Source organism: Pogona vitticeps, chromosome 1, assembly GCF_051106095.1.
Source record: "Pogona vitticeps strain Pit_001003342236 chromosome 1, PviZW2.1, whole genome shotgun sequence".
NCBI classification, from domain to species: domain Eukaryota; kingdom Metazoa; phylum Chordata; class Lepidosauria; order Squamata; family Agamidae; genus Pogona; species Pogona vitticeps.
In genome coordinates, this window is record NC_135783.1 from 54,646,018 (window position 1) to 54,668,567 (window position 22,550).

General features: G+C 41.1%; 1 protein-coding gene and 1 non-coding gene across 8 annotated transcripts in view; one reads left to right on the plus strand and one right to left on the minus strand.

The window, feature by feature from the left end:
- AKT3 (AKT serine/threonine kinase 3) overlaps nucleotides 1-22,550 on the plus strand; it is a 287,165-nt gene that overhangs the window by 13,715 nt on the left and 250,900 nt on the right. For 3 of the 7 annotated variants that reach the window (XM_078383109.1, XM_072993019.2, XM_078383108.1), the window contains exon 2: nucleotides 5,615-5,710. The exons of the other annotated variants lie outside the window; for them this stretch is intronic. The gene's annotated coding sequence lies outside the window, so the exon portion shown is untranslated. The remainder of the gene's footprint in view (nucleotides 1-5,614; nucleotides 5,711-22,550) is intronic. 7 annotated transcript variants of the gene reach the window in all.
- Nucleotides 19,189-19,354, minus strand: LOC140703323 (U1 spliceosomal RNA). Its single transcript, XR_012082762.2, has one exon. It is a non-coding gene; the product is annotated as a U1 spliceosomal RNA (small nuclear RNA).

Consider the following 22,550-nt stretch of genomic DNA (forward strand, 5'->3'; position numbering starts at 1 on the left):
CAATAAACGTTAAAACGTCTGTGTGCTATTAATAGAACTAAGGAAGAACAGTCTTTCCCCTTATAGCAGTGCCTTACTGGAGGGATGCTGCTGCTGCAAGTAAACAGTCTTCTCTGTGCTTTAGCTGGAACAGCCATTGTGGCTGCTTTGCACATAACAGCAGTTGATGTACTTTATTACCTGTCAGACAACTGCATCTCCTCCATGTCTTGCCTGTATGAAGCATAATTCCAATAGAGTGCATAGACAAAACACATCATACCGTTTCAGACAAATGTCTGGCCTAGTGGCATGGTAGATAATAAATAATATATATATATTATTTGTAAATGAAATCTTAAAACATTTTAAACATCACAGGTCTATCGTAAGTCTGTCATAGATACAATGTATTTCAAATTGCTTTTTCAGTTTGTTCCGATATTTTGGTTCTTTCCATGGACATTTAATTATACAGTAGTTGTTTTAAATTCATACATGTTGGCAGATTGGGATCACTGAAATTATATGGGGCATTTTTTTTGTTGTTGGTTGATTTAAATCTGTTATATATTTACTTCTGTTATGCTTCAGAGGTTGGGATGTAGAGAAACTATTTGGACATCAAGTAAAACAGTATTCTGAAAGTTTGGCAAGATTAAACTTGTATCAGTTTTTCACACACAATTTTAAGAAAATTAATTTTGGAGCTCAACTGAATATACTGTACAGACAATTTAAGTTTTGCACTACTGCTTAAGATACCTAAGCTCTCTAGTGTGTATGTCTGTGAAACTCTAGTAATGGGTCTGTGTGTCTTTACTGCCCTATTTGAAATATATACATGCAAATTATACTCTAGAGGGAGATGTAATGTCATTTATATGCAATTTTAATTAATATTTCCCAAATAAATTTCTTACATTGTTTTGTAAAATTGTCAAGTAAAAGGATATGATCAGCTTTAGTACTCTGTTTCCCCGAAAATAAGATAGGGTCTTATATTAATTTTTGCTCCAAAAATGCATTAGGGCTTATTTTCAGGGGATGTTTTATTTTTTTCACCTACAACAATCTACATTTGTTCAAATACAGCCATGTCATATTCTGTTTGCTGCACAATGGTAGAGGGCGGGGTTTCACTTAACTAAGGCTTATTTTGGGGGTAGGGCTTATATTATGAGTATCCTGAAAAATCCTGCTAGGGCTTATTTTCAGGTTAGGTCTTATTTTAGGGGAAACAGGGTAGCTGTAGGAAAAAATACACATTTGAAAAAAAGGAGGGATGATTTCTGTTTATTTTGAGTTCCTTGAAGTGATTCTATGAGTAGTTCTTTTTGTTTTCTTGTAGTGACTTTTAATTTGTCTCCAGTATCAATAATCTGATTGGACTGCTAATTATAATGTATGTACACCATGATTGGATGAGGGAAACATGGTTCAGATGAACACTTAGAAGATGGTGCAGAGTTATTTGCAGTGTGACAGAAATTGTGTACAGTATATGTATATTTAGTTAAGAATGTCTTTGAAGACTTAATTTTCTGACCAGAGGCAAGAGTTCTTTCTTTTGTTTTTTTGAAAACTGGCTATTTTTAGTGTTTGTTTTTACCATGTTTTAAATTTTACAATTTGTTCTGAAACGATACGGTATTACAATGCATTGTACATTGTTATTATCACATATTACAGACATTGCAAAGACAGTTTGAGTCTTTGAAATAAAGTTTTTTTGGTGTTACTGTTATAATATATTGTAAACATTATGAGAACAATTTGATTCTTTGAGATAACATATCTGCTGACAGTAAAACAAATAAGCATTCTGGCCGTATGCACATTTACTTCAAAGGAAATACCAGTATGTTCAGTAGGACTCATTCTCAAAAGTTTGATTGGATAGAAGTGGCGTCTTAAGTGATGGTTTATTTGATTTTAATTTAACTGTGCCATTTGGAAGTGATAGTTTAAAAAATCATAACATGTTATGCTAATGAATATGTCTTTCTGAGTTCAAAGTGATTTATTCCCAAGAGGATGTACATATGATTAGAGCCATAAGGCGTGGTCACATTGTTTTCTAAACTGAGAACGTGAAGTGCATACAATTAAAGATACAAACTTCTGATTGTTTTAAAAATGACCAGTATCAATTCATGACTTAAACTGTGAGCAAAGTTATATCAGGCATATTTTGAGGTTGTTAATCTATAAGGAACACATAATCAGTTGATAGTTACGTATTTCTTTTCCTCTTTTAAAATAAATGAGTTGCCATAGTCTTGAGTTTTTACTCTAAATTCACTTGCTTGGAAATGTATGTCTAATTGAAGCAAAGTGGTGTTTTTTTGCTGTTGTTTAGTCGTTAAGTCGTGTCCGACTCTTGGTGACCCCATGGACCAGAGCACACCAGGCCTTCCTGTCTTCCACTGCCTCCCGGAGTTGGGGCAAATTCATGTTGGTAGCTTTGATGACACTGTCCAACCATCTCGTCCTCTGTTGTCCCCTTCTCTTGCCAGAAGTAAAATGGTGTTTACTTCTGATTAAATGCAAGTGTATCTAGTCAACAGTAAGCCCCATTGAATTCAGTAGTGCTTATTCCTAGAAAGGGGTATAGGATTGCAGCCTAAATACAATTAAAGCTGGGCTGTTAAGGTTGCAGTTGTATGAGCATTTACTATAGGCATAAGTTCCTTAAGCTGCATACTATATTTGCCCATTGCTTTCCAGCTTGCGCATATGCACGAAGGAGTGCACACTCTCGCACAGGTGTGCATGCGCTCATGCACATGCGTGAAGGAGGGGGTGCTTGTGCGGGGGCACTCTCGTGCGCATGCACAAATAGCATCGCTCATGCAGTCGCTCGTGTGCATGCGCAAAAGGGTAGGGGAGCGGTCATGTGGGCGCTGGTGCTCGCACATATGCGCAAAGGGGCTGTGCGGGGGTGAGTGCATGTGGGGTGCATGTGGGAGGTCTGCCTCCATGACCTGGTCTGGCTCAGGCCACGGACCGGTACTGGGCCGCGGACTGAGGATCGTGGACCTCTGTGCTAGAACATAATTATGATGGTATGTAGAGTTTAGAAATACCTGTATATGTTTAGTCTTGGAAACACCTGTTTTTGTTGTGCCTGTTTTGAAAAAAAAGTTATCAAAAACCACTATTAATTAATTAAACTTATATACCGCCTATGTAGAACGTGTCTACTCTGAGTGGTTTACACAAGATCCAGAACTCTTTCCAATCTCTTTACCACCATCATTCATAGAAACCTAAACCTACAGTATTTGATTCCTTAGGAGAGGGAAGCATTTTTTTAGTCCCACTTAGATTAAAGTCCAATTGATTCAGATGGTCTACTTTAGTTGAGATTGTCTGTTGGATTTAGGTCTAAGATTTTGCCATGTTTCTGAAACACATATTTAATCACTATAGGGAGAAACTCTGTAACTCTGTTCACAACAAGTTCTATGCATATTCTGCAGCCCAGAGTAGATGTTGTCTAAATGGGCAGGGTATTAAATAAATAAATAAATAAATAAATAAATAAATAAATAAATAAATAAATAAATAAATAAATAAATAAATAAATAAACAAACAAACAAACAAACAAACAAACATACATACATACATACATACATACATACATACATACATACATACATACATACATACATACATACATACATACATACATATATTGACTTGAGAGGAAGCCCTGCAGAACTCATTAAGATTTACTCCAATATAAGTCATTATTGTACTCAGCGTTGTTAATAATACCATGCTATCATGTACAGTACAATTAATAGAAATCAGAATGTACAATTTTGAAACATGAAAACTGTTTTAAGTCCCATTTCTTTGTGATTCTTTGACATATTTTCTAGTGATAGGTGGGAACAATAGACTTGGCAAACAATGGCCTATGCCACATTTGAGTAAATTCTTAGCACATTTTGATTTCAGTTTTGAAGCCCAAACAAGACTCGAAGCCATCTTTTTAAAAGAAGGTTACAGTATATCTTTAAAAGAAAGTTATATTTCCAGTCCATTTTTATTTAGTATTTTAGAAAAGAGGTTTTTTCCATGGTTCATGTTAGAGAAAGAAGCATATGTGGTAACATTGTTTTCTTTATGAAATAATATGGACAAATATTTGAATATAAATACTGTAGAAATTTAGTGTGTACTAAAAACACAGAAATAAAAATCCTTGCATTTGTTCATTTGAACACATCTGTTATCCTAGTTGTTATTTCTGATGTGCTTTGAAATTGAGAAGAGTTATCATGCCCTAATAGAGATTGTATTTGTGAATTTTTCCCCCCAAGCAGATTCCTAAGTATGGTGCTTTTGGAGTTTGGTATTTGTACTGACTTGCAAGCTCAGTATTGGAGCTTGTTAGAGATATCCTAGAGAACGGTTGTTGTGCTGGTTAGTCACATGGATAAAGTTACTTGTTTGTTCTAAGCTTCAAAGAAGTAGACGCTTCAGGAAACGGTCAAGTTTAAGGGTTGTTAATAATATATATGCTTTTTCATTGACTTTGCAGGATACTGTTTCAAGACCTAAATAAATAAATAAATAAATAAATAAATAAATAAATAAATAAATAAATATAAAATGTCATCTTCAAGTTAATAGTAAAGAATGAGTGCTATATTTTTCAAATGTTGAAATATTGTGAATTCTTATAATTATAATTTTCCCAAAGTTAGAAATCCAAGAAAGTTTGGTCCTTTGATTTATTTTGATTACAGACAACAAAAGCAAAAGTAAGACTAATGTGTATGTTTTAGTGTGAGCTTTCATGTGTACAATCCACCTGTTCAGACATGTGGCAGACAAATCTATAAACAAATTTATAGACAGTGTACATGGTGGTGAGGATAGGGATGGTGTGGATGAAACAACATGTGGGAAGGGTGGGAATGGGACCAAGTGAAATTGCAGTAGGATATTAACAGCAGGTAATGAATTTCCAGGATGACAGTAGCCTTATCACACCAGTGAACACTCAAGACATTGATTATCTTGGCAATCCTGGCAATAGGAAGATGTAAATGATATGGGTTTTCAGGAAGAACAGATTGTGTTGAGGTCAGAGTTGTGTCAGAAACAAGTACATCTTAGGGATGTGCCTGGGGAAGATAATCAGAGTGCATTCTTTCTGGGGTCTTTCAAGGGGTGTGTGGCTCATTCAGTTTTAGGTGTTTCAGGTATTCCTTCTTTTATTGAACAAAATGGTCTGCTTTTTAAATTTTCTTTTGTTTAATTTTTCCTTATTTGGTTTCTGAAGTCTGTTGCCTTCCTTGCTTGGCAGGCAGGCCCATCCTCTCTAACCTTTGGTGCACAGCACATGGCACTGCCACTGCCCTTCCATGGTGCCATCGATACAAAAAACAAGTTATTGTTAAATGACACGAGTGAATAATCTTTGGGATGCAGGAGAGAATGCTGACTGCCCTCAGAAGTTCATGAGGAGTCAGAGAATTTGACTGGCTGACATCATGTACAGACTTTATTTCCTTCTCCCCTAAGATATGTCTGGCTCCTAGCAAGTGGGCTGCTTGCTGCGTAATTTAGCCATACCTAGGTCTCATCACAGACCATTCTCTTTCACCCACGCAGAGTCAGTGACACTACAAGCAGATCCAGTGTCTGAACCTGGCATACAAATACTGTATGGACATTTACCAATCACCTGTTGCACATGGCATCAGGCAGGCAAGTATTATACACATATCTGCGCCTTCATTCCTGGTTCTTTCTAGTACTACCACTCTAGGTTCCCATTCTAACCATTTTCTATGGTCCTCCTCTAACAGTTTTAAATTCATACCCACAGATTCATCCTGTCAAGGCTATGCCATTATCTCCCATCATTGTACTTTCTGCATTTCAACTCAAAGGCACACAGTTGTACTTTGTGTGCTTGCTTACTCAACATTATCACAATCAGAGATCATGGAGAGAGGTAGACTTTTAAAATATCTTTCCTTTCTATAGTGTATATGCATGTGTTTACGTGTGACCTATTAACACAAGGATCTGTGAATTTAAAAAAATACATGTGGGTCAGAAAGGGAGCAGTGAACCTAGATTATTCTTCAGTGGGACCTTTTCTATTCAATATTGTCTTTAGGTGCAGGGGAAAAGCTAACCTTCCACACCCTCCCCTGTCTGCAGCCAGGGAAATCTTATTTCAGTTTTCTTCCTTGACTATGGCTATAGGAAAAGTGAGAGAGCAGTAGTAGTGGAAACTAGGTTATTACGGTACTGGACATTTTCTGTTTACAGTGAGGTCTTGACTTGAGAACTTAATCCGTATTGGAAGGCAGTTCTCAAGTCAAAAAGTTCTCAGGTCAAATCTGCATTTCCCATAGGAATGCATTGAAAACCATTTGATCCGTATCTGCTCTTTTCCGTCCATAGAAATTAATGGGAAGCTGCTATTCCGCCTTCGACCACTAGAGGGGGATATTTTGTTTCTTTTTTTCTTAGGTCAAGAAAGGTTCAGGGAAGGCAGGGAAAATACAGTACAGGCAGTACAGTGGACCCTTGACTTACAGAATTAATCCGTATTGGAACGGTGGCTGCAGGTCAAAAAGTCTGTAGGTCAAGTCTCCATTGAGCTACAGTGCATTGAAAACCAATTAATCCCGTAACAGGCCGTTTTTGTTCCATTTTTTTTTTTCTGGTCTGTAAGTCAAATCTCAGTCTGCAAGTCAAATCTAAATTTTGCGGCCAGAGAAGTCTGTAACTCAAAAAGTCTGTAAGTCAAGCCGTCTGTAAGTCAAGGGTCCACTGTAGTTACGAGTTTAAAGACAATGGAAAATCTTTATATTTACATTTCTTTTCTTTTTTCCTTACCTAGCAATACTTTCTACTTTCCCTCTCAATGTAGACATTTTTCTACATTTCCCTCAATGCACCTATGTAATCTCTTGGTTTTAAAAAAATTCTTATCTTTTTCCTTTCTTTATCCTCTCCTTAAATGTCAAAATTTTGTGCTGTAATAGAAATCAACCTGATTCTAAATGGCTTTTAATATTTTATTGTACTATATTTTAATGGAGTATATTATATTGTTTATACCGTTTTATATTGTTTTATCCGATGTATGTTGCAATAGTCTGTATGCCACACAATAAACTTATATTGCTTGCTTGCTTGCTTGCTCCTTTCTATGCAGGGGGAAATTTTCATTTTAGACTTTTAAGGGACCTTTATCTTGTCCTGCCCTTCCTGTTTAGCTTGTGGCCAGTGATAGAGATAGTGCAGGCCACTCTTCTGTGCTCCATTACTCTATGGGTTGATAGGAGTAATCCAGAAGAGGCAGCTTAACCTTGAGGAAAATCAACATTTCAGTCCTCTTGCCCATAAGGCAGGAATGTTGTCGGCTCAGGACTGCCCCACAATAGAGAATATACATTTGCTCTCCATGTTGGTGCAGGTGTGTGTGTGTGTGTCTTGTGTGTGTGGCACTAAAGCAGCTCAGTGGTATTATTGGCCAGGGCTAGCTGTACTTTCATCTTCTGCATCCAGTACTCCAAGGAACTGATAGCAACATCCACATCTTCCCCCATTCAGCCCACTCTAACCCACTGACTGGGAGGCAGAACTCTACTGTTGTTGCTATAGGCAACACTAGTAGCTGGCTCCAGTATTCCAGCAGTGAATGAAGGGGAGTGGGGGGGCCCATCAACTCCTCTTCCCTTTCCCTTTCCCCCTACCCCTGGCTCATGATCTTCCTGCAGCTGTCAAGAAGGTCCCATAGCTCCCTTGCCTCTTGGTCAACATTCCCTCTAAGCTGTGCAGCTGCATGGCCTTGCAGTGCTGTGTCAGTGCCATGCAGCTGAGCCAGTGTTACCACCTACTTGCTTCTAGTCACAGCGAGGACCACACATGCGTGGGGTGAGGCCCCCACCCAGCACTAGCAGAAAATTAGGAGGAGGGGAAGGCATAGTTGAGGAGATTGTGGAAACCCAATTTGGTCAACTGAGAAGGGGAAAACACCAATAGTGATCATTTTTCTGAGTTAGCACCCTCTGCATTGCCTGGACCCCTCCTTGTGTGCAAAGAGAAAAAGAAACAGTCTTCATCATAGTCTGCTGCTGTGTAGAGGGATTTTGCTTTGATTCTGACTGCGCTTCCATGTGCTCATGATCCACTGGAGGAGGCATATTGCCACTGCTTTGAAGTGTCAATGGCACACTAGTCTCAGGACTCTTTGCTTGCTGAACTGTAGTCTGGGTATGGCTGTAATTGGTTTTAACCTTTAAAGGCACTAATTTTAACCTTTGAACCCCTAAACGACTTAGTGTCTGGCTATCTGAGGACTGCTTACCTTGTTATGAGCCTGTCCAGATGTAAAACCTTCAAGAGAAGCCCTCTTAAAATTACAGACAGTTGCAGAAACCCATCTAACCATCACAAGGAAGAGGGATTTTCCATTGTTGCACCAAACTATGGAATGTACCCCCTTCCAACATGCAATCTGTTTTCACTGTGGCTGATTTTAAGAAGAAAATAAAGACTTATTTTTTAAGATTGGCATATGTTTATGCTGTCCTGTGGTGTTGTTTTTACTGTATTCTTTGTTAATTTTAATTGATTCTACTAAATGGCCAAGATAAAGCTATTGAGGTAACACACTTCTGGTCAAAAATAGTCTAATTAACATTGTAATGTATTTTTAATTTTACTTATTTTTTATATACACTCATAATTTTAAATTGTGCAATGCTTTGATATAAAGAAGAAAGAATGGTTAATTTTGCCCTTTCCTACTGCTCATTTTCTCTTGCCCAACATCTGGTTCCCAGTTCCCTTCACTGCTGCTGAGGGAAAATATTTTAAATTTTTCTAGATCCTAATCTTTAAGTAAAATATTTGTAATTAATTCTTAACCTTGTTTTTTCTTCATTTTGACAGTCAGTTTTGTTCATCTTACATCTATAGGGCCCATTTTAAAATTGTGTATATTGCACAAGTAAAATACCTCTCACCAAGGAAGTCTAAGTTCCTTCACTGTTTGGTTGAGGAGTACCAGACTCAAACTTGCCAAACTTACCGTAATTTCACTTGAGTGGCAATTAAAAAATAGACAATCCAGACTGAAGTTTAATCTTTGAGAGAATTCATTAAAAGCAGTAGATAATATCTTGAATCAGAGAACAACATGAGTTTCAGCAGTTTCAATTTATAAGACATCATCCAAAAAGGTTCTGATGGAAACACTCCAGTCAGAAACCACATTGTTTAATATAAAAAATGTTCAAAGAACAGAGATATTGGACTCCATGCAAGACATACCAGCTCCCAAAACACAAAGTGTATACCGTATTTTTCCATGTATAAAACAACACTTTTTCCTAAAATAATTACAGAAAAAAAATGAGGGTTGTTTTATACATGGAAGGCAGCAGGAAGAGGCGGAGACTGAGGCAAAGAAGCAGCTGCGCTCGGCCGCCTCTCCCAGCTACCCATTGACTGCCGCCCGATCGCCCCCTCCAGCTATTGTCTCCTTGCGATTGGGCAGTAGTGGCAGCAGTCAATGGGCAGCAGCAAGAGACAACTGATCCCGGCTGCTTCTTTGCCTCAGTCTCTGCCTTCTGCTGCTGCTGCCTTCACTGCTGGTTGTAGGCTCAGTGATTGTGCAGCCCTTTGATCCCTGCTTTTCCCTTCCTTTTGCTAAGTCCTGTGGATTAGCAAAATGAAGGGGAAAGAAGCAGTCAAATTTTCAAATTTGGGATTAGAAAGGGGGATGTCGTCTTATACATCAGGTCATTTTATAAACGGAAAAATATGGTGATTGACTTTGAAATCAATAGCGTTAGTTTCAGTCATCACCACAACTTTTATCTTGATCTTTATCCAACTCTGTTTCACCCCTTCAGCTTTGAATATGAAAAGATCACCACATCATACAAGATCTCAGCTTTTTCTTGGTGAGAGAATCCATGTATCCACTGTGCTGTTTCAGAGCTCTGCCACGGTTGTACACTGAAGCTGACTAGCATTAGCCATCCCTCTACTATGAATATCAGAGTGTGGAGGGAGAGAAACATACTTGCTCTCTCCTTAGATCAATTATATGCTCATTTTTCTTATTAGTATATAATGCACAGAATTTTGGTCTTGAACTTGCCTGAATCAAAAAGCTCTTGATATACTGTAGAAAAGAACAATGTTCTGCTCACACTCAAAAAGGTTGAAACCAAGGTCTCCAGTGCCAGACTAATTCGCAGCAGAAAACATGCTGAATTGTGTCATGTCCATTTTGGTCATCAACTTCGAAACATACTACTATATGTGTGATTGGTTGGTGCTGAAATCCCCAATTTTGACATTGGAAAGATATGAAAACTGGTTGGATTCGGCTTCAAGCTTGAGACCATTGACACTAAAAGTCTCCAATTCAGATGTCAGTTCCTAATCATGAACATTCTAAAAGTTTAGCTAAGAAATCAGTATAGAAAAAGAGACAGTGTAGTGTGTATACTAACATGACTTCAGCATGGGTTAAAGATAAAAACAAACAAGTTTCTGCAAATAAGGCAACCCCCCCCCAAAAAAAAACACTTACCAAACCATTTCCCACCACACAAGGCACTTCAAAAAAGGACAATCTCCAGGAAAACCCTATAAGAAATAGAGTTGGACAACAGCTCCCATCCTTCAGAAATGGAATCTGATAATGAGTTGACAGAAGAGCTGCTCTCAATACTAGCAACACCTGAATCTGGTCTAGATGATGTGAATTCTCCGTCTTCATCTGAGGATATTAGATCTTATTCAGATCTTATGCTAAAGATGGCTGAGTATTATAGAGGTACAAAGCCCACTATCACCTAGGTCTGGTATAATATTTGATAGGGTTCGCAGAAATGCTGCAGTGCTTGTTCAAAATGGTCTGCTATGGTTAAAGAATCTGGGTGCTATCAATAGAGCAAAAGGAAGTACTTTAAACTCAAATATAGTCCAAAGTAAGGCATAGGAAATAGTATTCTGGTCAGGTAGAGATATGCATAACATCTCAATGCTGCAGCAGCTAACATATTCTTTGTAGCACAATTAGTTGCATACTGAGCTGAATTAAATAACTATTGATAGTAAAAAGACCTTTGATGGAAAAACCATCAACGTTGCTTCCAACATGGTAAGGAAACTAGTTTCCTGTTAAAAACACCCTCAGCCTCATTAGATTATTGTGGAGGCCGTACAGATAAGAAGAAAAGATAATCAAAATACAACACTGAACAACACGGGAAGCAGAAAACTCAATGTTATTGGCACGAGAATTTATTCTATAGCAGCTCTGGAAATAAGAGTGGCAAATTATCAAGTGATCATGTTGGCTTACCATCAGTTTTATGGGGGGGGGAATCCACCCCTTTATAAACAGTTTGTCAAATTATAAAAGAACTCTGGCATTCCATCCATCTCTAGCTTTAGCATTCCTTGTATCTCCAGAACTGGCAGATCAGCTATGATGGTGGACTGATATACACCATGGGCAAACTGTTCAAACATCCTCAACCAAAAATTCAGATAATGACAGATGCCAGTATAATTGGTTGGGGAGCTCATTATCAAAACAAGCAACTTCATGCTCTATGATCCCAGGAAGAAAGGAAATTACATATCAACAAATTAGAAATGTTAGCTGTGTAAAAGGCCTTCAAAGCTTACAAAACTCTGATCATAAGCAAAGTAGTGCAAGTGACAGTAGATGACAACACACATGAGATCTGCCTCTGAAGGTATACAAGAACATTTGACGTCATTGGAGTTGAGCAAAAATAGATTTGTTTGTCAATGAAAACAAAAAAAAATGCATTAAGTACTGTAGTGTTCATGGGCGGATCAAGGGAAGAATTCCTTAGGATATGCTTTTACGATCTGATGGATGAGAAAACTTTTCATACTTATTCCATTGATTCACAGGATAGCAGTGAAATTCTATCAGGGAAAAGCCAACACAATTCTGATTGCTCTGTGGTGGCCATGCCGACTCTGGTTCTTGATGTTACCACAGATAGCAACAGACGGCTATCTGATAACATAGCAGCCCATTATGAGGGGAAAATGTGTACCAAATGGCAGAGAAGTGCATGTAGGTTTTTGTACTATATAATTTTAAATGTTAACATTAACACATACATATATTTATCAGTTATCCAATCAGTACTGTGAGAATGGGGGAGGAGTAGGGAGGAAAAAAATTGTGTCAAATGGGATTTAATTTTGTAGGCTAGATCATTCTGCTTGCAGATGTCAGATAAAAAAAGGAAAAGTGCTAAAGTGTATGTGGGATTGCTGTGCAGAAATTGTAAAGGTTACACTGGAGTTCTGTACAGCAAATAAGTCTGTATTGTTACATAACGATCGCAAAACGATGTTTAAATAGGGAAAATCCTATTTGACGATGATCGGTTCCCTGCTTTTTCGTTTTACAACAATCAAAACAGCTGATTGTTGAGTTTCCGAAATGGCCGCCCGCTGTTCAGAATGGCTCCCCGCTGTGTTTAGGGCGGATTTTTCGCTTTACAGGCACCAGAAAATGGCCATCCTATGGATGATCTTCGCTGGACGCTGAGGTATTTCACCCATTGGAATGCATTGAGCGGTTTTCAATGCATTTCAATGGGTTTTTTACTTTCGCTTGATGACGATTTCGTTCTACAGCGATTTTGCTGGAACGGATTATCGTCGTCAGGCGAGGCACCACTATACTGTATAACATTGGACTACAGTTACATGTATCTTTGTTAAGATATAAAAGTTAAAAACATCATGTGTAATTCTTGAGATAAGCTTATGATACCCATTATCTAAGTATTTGTAATCTCAGTGTCATTTAAAGTAATTTTCAAGAAAGCTAATTCAGATAATTGTGTGTTGTATAAGATTGCCAGAACCATAATGACAGTTTTCTTTCCAAAACACATAGAAATTCATATTTTAAAAAATTCCTCTGCCAGTTTAAGGCCATACTTAAAGCCACTGTATGTTGCCTCAAGTTCTACAAAGCTAGGAAATTAGATGCAAATACTGATACCTTAACACAGAGGTCGTCAACCCCCGGTCCGCGGCCCAGTGCCGGTCCGTGGGTTGAGCCTGATCGGGCCGTGGAGACATACCTCCCCCCCCGGACGCACTCCCCTCCCCACAGCTACTTTGCGCACGTGCGTGTCAGCGCCGGCGTGAGCGCTCCCTCACCCCTTCATGCAAACCCCCGTGTGTGCAAAGCAGCTGTGGGGAGGGGAGTGCATGCAGGGACGGGTGGGAGGTCTGCCTTTGCGGCCTGGCAGCGGCGGCGACTGGGGTGGGGGAGAGCCGGGAGGAAGAGCAAGGCCCGGGTGCTCTCCTTCCACCAGAGGCAGCGGTGGCGATGGGGGTGGAGGGAGTGGAGAAAGGCTGGGAGGAAGAGCAAGGCCCGGGTGCTCTCCTCCCGGCAGCAGCGGAGGTGGCGACGGGGGTGGAGGGAGTGGAGAAGAGCTGGGTAAAATAAAAAAAATTAAGACTCCCAGGCTTTCCGCCACTGCCATGGGTGGGCACGCGCTCCTGCGCATGCCGAAGCATCCCCCGGACGTAGCTTGCTTAGCTCTCTCTTGCTCGTTCTCCCCTCTCTCTTGCTCTCTCTGTCCCCATTAAATTAGTTGACTCATCATTCCTCCTCCTCCTGCTGCTGCCACCGCCGTCCCTCACTCCTTCCTCTCTGCTATTGCCTTCTGCTGTTGCTGCTGCTTCTTCCTCCTGCTCCTTATTTTAGTACAAAATAACATCGAGGGCCACCGACTTTATTTTTTAAGAAAAAAAATGTGTGCAGCCCAAGACAGTAAAGAGGACGTAGCCTCCCTGCTGCTGCCTGGAGCTCTTTCCCGGCGGCCCGGGATCATCCAACATGTCCTAAGAAGGAGTCACAGAGACGAGCAAAGAGGAGGCGGTGGCGGCGGCGTGGAGTAAACCGAGGAAAGCCGGAGGGGGGGGAGGGAAGAAAGGGCATCTAGGAACGGTGGAAACAGGAATTGGATTTTAAAAAGGAGGCTGGAGGGTTAAGACTGAAGGGGGAAGGGGTTAAAACTACAAAGCGCGCGGGGGAGGGGGAGAGAGAGAGAGACAAAGGGAGGGGTGAAAGGGAGATGAGGAGTGAGAATGGAGGGGTGTTCGATTTCTGGCACAGGACGCGCAAGAATTTGTAATCAGCTTGATTAGTGTGAGGCGGCTGTGCATTTATTACACACAATACCCAGAATAACAGGGAGCAAGGTGAACGAGAGAGGGAGAGGGATGCTGCCACTGGCAGCACAAGGCAAGCGAGCGGAGCGTATGCAATGAACTGGCGAGCGGAGGAAGGACGGCGGCGGCGGCGGCGGCGGGGATGGGGGGTGGAGAAGAACTGGGTAAAATAAAATAACAATTAAAAAGACTGCCAGGCTTTCCGCCGCCGCCGTGGGCTCCTGCGCATGCGCGAAGCAGTGAAGGAAAGCACGCGCACCAAAGCGCGCGCGCTCCCCAACCACTGCGCGTGTGCATCAGAGAGGGCAAGCGCGAAGGGCCGCCCCACCTCCCTCAGAGACTCAGCCGGTCCGCACTTGTAAAAACGTTGGAGAACACTGCCTTAACAGATATGCCCCATGATCACTTATGAAGTACAATGTCACTGATTGTACTTTTACAGCTTACCCTCTAGTCAGTAACACTTTGCATTGGGCTTTCACCCAGCTACTGATGAAAGGAAATACAGTGCCTTGGGCCAGGAAAAATGTCTATTCCTTTTCTTGTCCTTTGTTGCTTTATGAAGCAACTGAGCCTTAGTGTATTGGTAGAAAAGTCCTTGTATGGATTAATCCATGTCTGATTGTTTCTTACATCCATAACTGGCTAATGAGGTCCACTATGGAGAGACACCCCTTTTCTTATACCCTTCATCATTATGATGCTTTTTGTGTACAGTAGTATTGCAAAGCTGAGTGAACATGAGAGTTCAGGTGCCTGTACATGAGAGTTCAGGTGCCTGTTTTGGATATAAAGCCGCCATGCTGCATGATGATGGCAAATAACACCATGTTGAGATTCCCACCATTGGACATGCTGCATGTATCTGACAGTCCTTTGAAATTGTGGGAAATGCTTGGTGTGGATAAAACAGATTGGTTGCTATAGTGCTGCAGTTGGAAAGAAGTTGTAATTGGGTATGTTAAGCACTGCCCTTCAGCAGAGTGTTTCTTTGCTTCAAGCTGAATCCTCCCCCGGCTACTTTGTAGCAGTAAAGATTTGTAGGAAAAGGCTTGCTAGCAAAATTGGCTAGAATTCTCTTGGCGATTTATGCCAGCATAAGTGTAATTGTTTAGATTGCAGCTGCAACTTGCTGCTAATTAACATGTTGAAGCTCATTTTTATTTATTTTATTTATTACATTTATGAAGAATAGATTGTGGAAGAGATTGTCACTCTTGCAGTGGCCTTCTCAGCCACACTAGACGCTGTTCCAAGTCCTCTCAGAGCACGTTACCATAGTCTCTCGAGACTGAAGGATGCCTAATGTAATCTAAACATTTATACCCTGCCCATTTAGTGCCCAAATGCTACTTTGAGTGGCTAACAGCAGTTAAAAACACAACTACCCATCTTTGCCCACAAAAACATAAATAGAACCAGAAAACATTAGTAACCTAGGAAATCCAAAAATAAACTTTGATGGTAAATCAAAATCAATAATCAATTCATGGGCCTATGAGGAGGTCAAAGGGCTAAGATATTTCTAAATGACTCTTCAAGCAGTATGTTTTTTACCTGTTTCCTGAAGGCGAGGAGTGAGTCTGGTGTATATTTGCAGGTAATGCACTGCATAGTGTTGTGGCCACCAGTGAGAAGGCCTGGTTTGTGGTGGTAGTTGTCCAGGCTTCTTCAGGAGTGACCACAATAATAACCAATGCAACATATGCCTGGCTAGGGTGGCCCAGGGGAGAATCTTATTCCATCATGTATCAGTTGTGTGACCATTTAACTCAATCTTAAAAATCAGATGAGTGTATGAACATTTACATTGCCTTGTTAGTCATATAGGGACTGAAGTCCTTTTATAATACTTTTTTAGATGTTTTACATGCATAAATGACTCTTCCATTTGTCTCTGATAATATTCTGTTATGGATAATGCTATGTTCTGTCCAGTATGAGGCGGGTTTTGCCAAATATATTTCTGAAGAATGTGCGTAGAACCCCTCTCTTCTCCAACCACTGAACATTTTTCTTCATCACTGTAGACCAGTGGTTTTTAACCTTTGTTACTCGGATGTTTTTGAACTGCAACTCCCAGAAACCCCAGCCAGCACAGTTGGTGGTGAAGGCTTCTGGGAGTTGCAGTCCAAAACTCCTGAGTAACCCAAGGTTAAGAACCAGTGCTGTAGACTTCTAAAATACATTACTTTCCCCCCTTGTAAATCGTTTGTTTGTTTAGTAGTCGTGTCCGACTCTTCGTGACCCCATGGACCAGAGCAAGGCAGGCCCTCCTATCTTCCACTGCCTCCCGTAGTTGTGTCAAATTCACGTTGGTTCCTTTGCAGACACTGTCCAGCCATCTCATCCTCTGTCGTCCCCTTCTCCTCTTGCCGTCACACTTTCCTAACATCAAGGTCTTTTCTAAGGAGTCTTCTATTCTCATGAGATGGCCAAAGTACTGGAGCCTCAACTCCTTCCAGTGAGCACTCAGGGTTGATTTCCTTTAGAATGGATAGGTTTGTTCTCCTTGCAGTCCATGGGACTCTCAAGAGCCTCTTCCAGCACCACAATTCAAAGGCATCAATTCTTCGGCGGTCTGCTTTCTTTATGGTCCAGCTCTCACTTCCATACATCATGACAGGAAAAACCATAGCTTTGACTATTCGGACTTTTGTTGGCAAGGTGATGTCTCTGCTTTTTAAGATGCTGTCAAGGTTTGTCATCATTTTCCTCCCAAGAAGCAGGCGTCTTTTAATTTTGTGGCTGCTGTCACCATCTGCAGTGATCATGGAGCCCAAGAAAGTAAAACCTGTCACTGCCTCCATATCTTCCCCTTTTATTGGCCAGGAGGTGATGGGACCAGTGGCCATGATTTTAGTTTTTTTGATGTTGAGCTTCAGCCCATGTTTTTGTGTTCTCCTCTTTCACCCTCATTAAGAGGTTCTTTAATTCCTCCTCACTTTTTGCTATCAGAGTGGTATCATCTGCATATCGGAGGTTGTTGATATTTCTTCGGACAATCTTAATTCCGGCTTGGGATTCCTCCAGTCCAGCCTTCCACATGGTGTATTCTGCATATAAATTAAATAAGCAGGGAGACAATATACAGCATTGTCGTACTCCTTTCCCAATTTTGAACCAATCACTTGTTCCATATCCAGTTCTAACTGTTGCTTCCTGTCCCACATATAGGTTTCTCAGGAGATAGATCAGGTGGCCAGGCACTCCCATTTCTTTAAGGACTTGCCATAGTTTGCTGTGGTCCACACAGTCAAAGGTTTTTGCATAGTCAATGAAGCAGAAGTAGATATTTTCTGGTCTCTGGGTGTCTGTGAATTTCGTTGTATGTGTATATACTTACAATGACAATAAATTATTATTATTATTATTATTATTATTATTATTATTATTATTATTATTATTATTATTATTATTATTATTATTATTATTATGGACTATATTGTGCTATCTCCACGTTTTTAGAGCTCTTGTGCAAGACACCCTCTGTGGGTTCCTCTCTGTGATCCTGCCTTCTCTTTACCATTGTTCCCATTGGTTTCTTCCCCCTCATTGCCATCCCCGCTATGAGTGGTTTGCTTCACAGAACGAACATTGGTAGGCATGATCTTAATGGATAGCGATGGTGGAAGAAGTGGCAGCAGAGAGGAACTCTGGCGGAAAGTTCTACATAAGTTCTTGATTTCAAGAGAAACAAAAGCAGAGTTTAGCTGCATGTATACATTGGATTTTTAAAAAGCTAATTTAAATAAACTCAGAACAGTGATAGGTAATGTCCCATGGCAGGAAATCCTAACAAGAAAAGGAGTCCAAGATGGCTGAGAGTTTCTAAAAAAGGAAAGTCTAAAGGTTTTTGTTGTTTAGTCTTTAAATCATGTCAAACTCTTTATGATCCCATGAACCAGAGTACGCCAGCCCCCCCTGTCTTCTACTGCCTCCTGGAGTTTGGTCAAATTCATGTTGGTAGCTTCAATGACACTGTCCAACCATCTAGTCCTCTGTCATCCCCTTCTCCTCTTGCCCTCACACTTTCCCAACATCAGGGTCTTTTTCAGGGAGTCTTCGCCAAAGTATTGGAGCCTCAGCTTCAAGGATCTGTCCTTCCAGTGAGCACTCAGGGTTGATTTCCTTCAAAATCGATAGGTTTGTTCTCTTTGCAGTCCAGGGGACTCTCAAGAGTTTCCTCCAGCACCACAATTCAAAAGCATCAATTCTTTGGGGGTCAGCCTTCTTTATGGTCCAGCTCTTACTTCCATACATCGCTACTGGAAAAACCAAAGCTTATTGAGATGCTGTCTAGGTTTCCCGTTACTTTCCTCCCAAGAAGCAGGTGTCTTTTAATTTTGTGGCTGCTATCAGCATCTGCAGTGATCATGGAGCCCAAGGAAGTAAAATCTGTCACTACCTCAATATATTTCCCTTTTATTTGCCAGGAGGTGATAGGACCAGTGGCCATGATCTTATTTTTTTTGATGTTGAGCTTCAGACCATTGTTTGCACTCTCATCTTTCATCTTCATTAAGAGGTTCTTTAATTCCTCCTCACTTTCTGCCATTAGAGTGGTATCATCTGCATATCCAGTCCTGTCTTTCGCATGATGTATTCTGCACATAAGTTACCATATTTTTGCTCCATAAGACGCAGTTTTCGCTCCAAAAAGTGGGGGAGAAAGTATGTGCGTCTTATGGAGCAAATGCTATAGAAAGGGTTCAGGCACCATCACCCAGAAGCCTCCCACCGCCATGCTGGGAGGCCTCTAAACTGGCACCAGAGGCTACTTGCTGTGGCAGCCACATTAGACCTCACCACTCTGCCATCTACACTGCAGCCTTTCCAGGATCTGCCTCCTGGAGCCCATCTGGAAAACCAGCAGGGCCTATGGCAGCAAATTTAAATGGCAGAGGGCAGTGAAAACAGGCAAGGACCAAAGGGGAAGGAGTGATTCTAAAAAGACCTAGGGGAAACCACAAACGCAGTCCCCCACTACCATAAATTAGGCAATTGATTTCCCCACATTTGGGGAAATCACAGGGATCAGCACACCCAAAGTGCAATGGATGAGCCTTATCCTGGGACAAAGCCACTTTTATGATCATGGTATCTCCTCTGCCAGGTATGAGTTGGAGTGGCCCCTGCAACTCCTACCCCCTTGTGTGCCCTGTCCCCCCAAGGCATGGTGACCCTGGCTGCACCTCCTGCTCAGAACAGGGCTGCACAGCCCCAGTCCCCCCAGAGGCCAAGAGAACTCAGTGTTTTGGGGTGCCCCATGGGACCCCCATCAGGGGCTGGGTGTTCCTCCCACAATCCTCCACTGCACAGATATGGGCATACCTAATGTGCGGAGAAGGCAGGGAAAGCAGGAAATTCAAACTTTTAGTTAGTGAAGAGGCTGCTTGTCTGCTTCCTTGCTAGTCCAAACAGTTAGAGAGCAGGGAGAGAGACCTAGGACTGCCTGATATTGTCATTTTAAAATGTAAAATTTAGTTTAAAAGCTGCTTGTTAGTGCTTGGGTGAAAAAGTGCTCCGGTTGAGTTGAAACCTGCTTGTGTAGAAACGTGCATGCTTGCTTTAAAAGCTGCTAATTTTGCTTTAAAAGCTGCCTGGGAAGCCTTTCAGACCAGCGCCGATCAGCTGTTAGGTGGGGAGAGGGAAGGAGCGGAGAAGAGCACAAAATGGCTGCCAGCTGTTGGCTTTTAGCTATTTGGTGCTCTTTTTCGGCTGTTAGGCACTGTGAAGAGCTGGGCTTAGTCTACAGTACCTGGTAAGTGACTTTCTTTTAATTTTTTTTAAAATTTCTGACCCCCCCCAATAAGAATGCATTAATTAATTTTCAGTGCATTTCTATGGGAAATTTGGATTCGACTTGCAAACTTTTCAACTAGTTCTGGGCATCTAATAGAGAATGTATTTCCAAAGGGAGTTGCAGCAAGGAAACTAACTGTGCTTTATGAGCCAGAATACAAACTTGGCTGCTGATCACAAATTACCCCTGCATACATGGGAAAGCAAAATTCAGTCGTACTTTTAGTTGTTTCCAAGTCCTTATGGTTGTGGTATCTGTTTGATGTATATAAATCAGAACAGGGCCAGGAAATCTCAGAGACAGGGCATAGTTATTTGGTTAGTGTTTTTGGAATAGAGTTCTTGCCTGTAGCACATGCTACATTTGCTGATACAGTAGTTTGAAAATTAAGAAAGTCAAAATTCTTAGTGACTTCTAACTGGATTACAGTACCTGCTTCCTGATTTCAGCTACTATACAGTGGTGCCTTGCTTAACGAGCGCCCCGTTTAATGATGAACCCGCATAGCAATTTGTTTTTTCTGATTGCAAAAGTGATTGCATTGCGATCTTATTAATGGCAAAAAATTGCTTTGCGATGATCGGTAAGCTGTTTCGCTTACCGATTTCTGCATAGCGATGTTTTAAAAACAGCTGATCGGTGGTTCCAAAATGGCCACCAGAAAAAATGGCTGCCTGCTGTGTTTTCGCGCCCATTCCTCGCATACCGGGCAGTGAAAATGGCAGCCGTATGGAGGATTTTCACATAACGGTGAGTTTTTTTCCCATAGGAATGCATTAAACGGGTTTTAATGCATTCCTATGGGCCTTTTCGCATAGCGATGAATCCGGATAGCGACAATTTTTCCGGAACGGATTATCGTTGCTGTGACACACCCAGTTCCCCTGTTTGTTTCTCTCCACAACCCAGGTTCACTTTCAGGTGTGACACTTATTTTTCAACTCTTTCCGCTGCCACCAGAGGAGTCCCTCCTCAAAAAATCAAATATGATTCTTAAATCAGTGTTATTCAATCAAACAAAGTTTATTAAAGTGTTCATAAGTAAATCATATAAAGTAAATCATAGATGGTCTTATTTCATTTAATCAATCAACAGTGCTTTAGTAACATTTATATTTGCTTATGCAGAACCATGTTAATATAAGTATTTATTCAGTTCTTTTCTTATTCATTTCTTTTCCTGTCTCTCTATTACTCTTCACTAACACAAGACTGGTTCTAACTGCCTAACTTTTTCTCTTTAACTGAGGTCCTTACTTCATCCCTGACTGAAGTCCTCTCTAATTCTAACTCATATATACAACTGAACTTCAACTGCCTTCCATTCTTCTTAAATATCCTCCGTTCCGCCTCTTCTGTTCACCCATTGGTTGATCTGTCAAGGTTCTATTGTGATGGACAGGAGTGTTACTGACATGTCCGTCATAGTCGCTATGCGGGGAACCACTGTAGTTTGTATTCAGTTTTTTTGGCTTGCCAAGAACATTGTTCCTGGCTTTGTCTTGAATAACCTGTTGTGCCTTGCATGCTATAAACGTTCAATTATGTCAGAAAACCGAGATTTGGACTTGTGCTGAGCGTGTGATACTGCTGGCGAATGGGATCAGGTTAAGCTTTATGTTGCTGTTCTTTTGCATAACCTAAAGTCAATAAGGAAAACCAGCTGTTAAATAGTTTAATTCCACTATTATAGTTTAATTCCACTAAAAGGGACCTCTCAGTGCAGTGCCAAATCAGACAAACCATTTCTAACTTAATATAGGCTTGAGCTGTAGCTGGGCAGAGTTGCACAACAATCTCATCTGTCATTGAGACATTTCTATAAGCATGGGGAGGAGGTGGATGAAAGGAAATGTAAAATATAGCTAGTGTGATATAGGTCTTATCACTGGCTGGTAATGGTCTATATGTACTTGACTTAAATTTATGGTACACAAATTTATGGTACATAGAGTACACAAACCTTTAAGTCTCTCCGTTTGTTAATGACAGTGGTAATGGTTCTTAATGCCACTGTTGACTGCTGTTCACTTTACATCAGGGGTCTCAAAGTCAATTTACCTGAGGGGCCTCTGGAGGCAGAGTCTGGGTGAGGCTGGGCCGCATCAGATTTTCCGCCAAGCGGAGCAAGAGCCCGAGGGAGCCGCCCAGGAGTTTCCTTAGCCTGACTGGGGCTATGAAGAGCATGATCCCTCATCTCTGGCCATGACCCCCTCCGGCTCCTTTTTCACTATCACCAGAAGTAGGAGCAGGATGAAGAAGCGGAGAAAGAAGGGAGCGCCGGTGACCGCCTAGCCGGGGGGGGGGAAGGGGGAGGGCACAACATAATTTTTTTAAAACCCTCACAAAATCACCTTGCCAAAGGAGAAAAGTCCCCATCAGTACCCGCAAAATTAAACAAAATGGGGCAGGTGCGCGGGGGCATGAGCGCATGCACACAAGCACACACATACACGGAGGTCCGGCAACCTTCCTCTGAAGGCCCCTCTCAAAAAAAGGCACACTCAGCAGCAG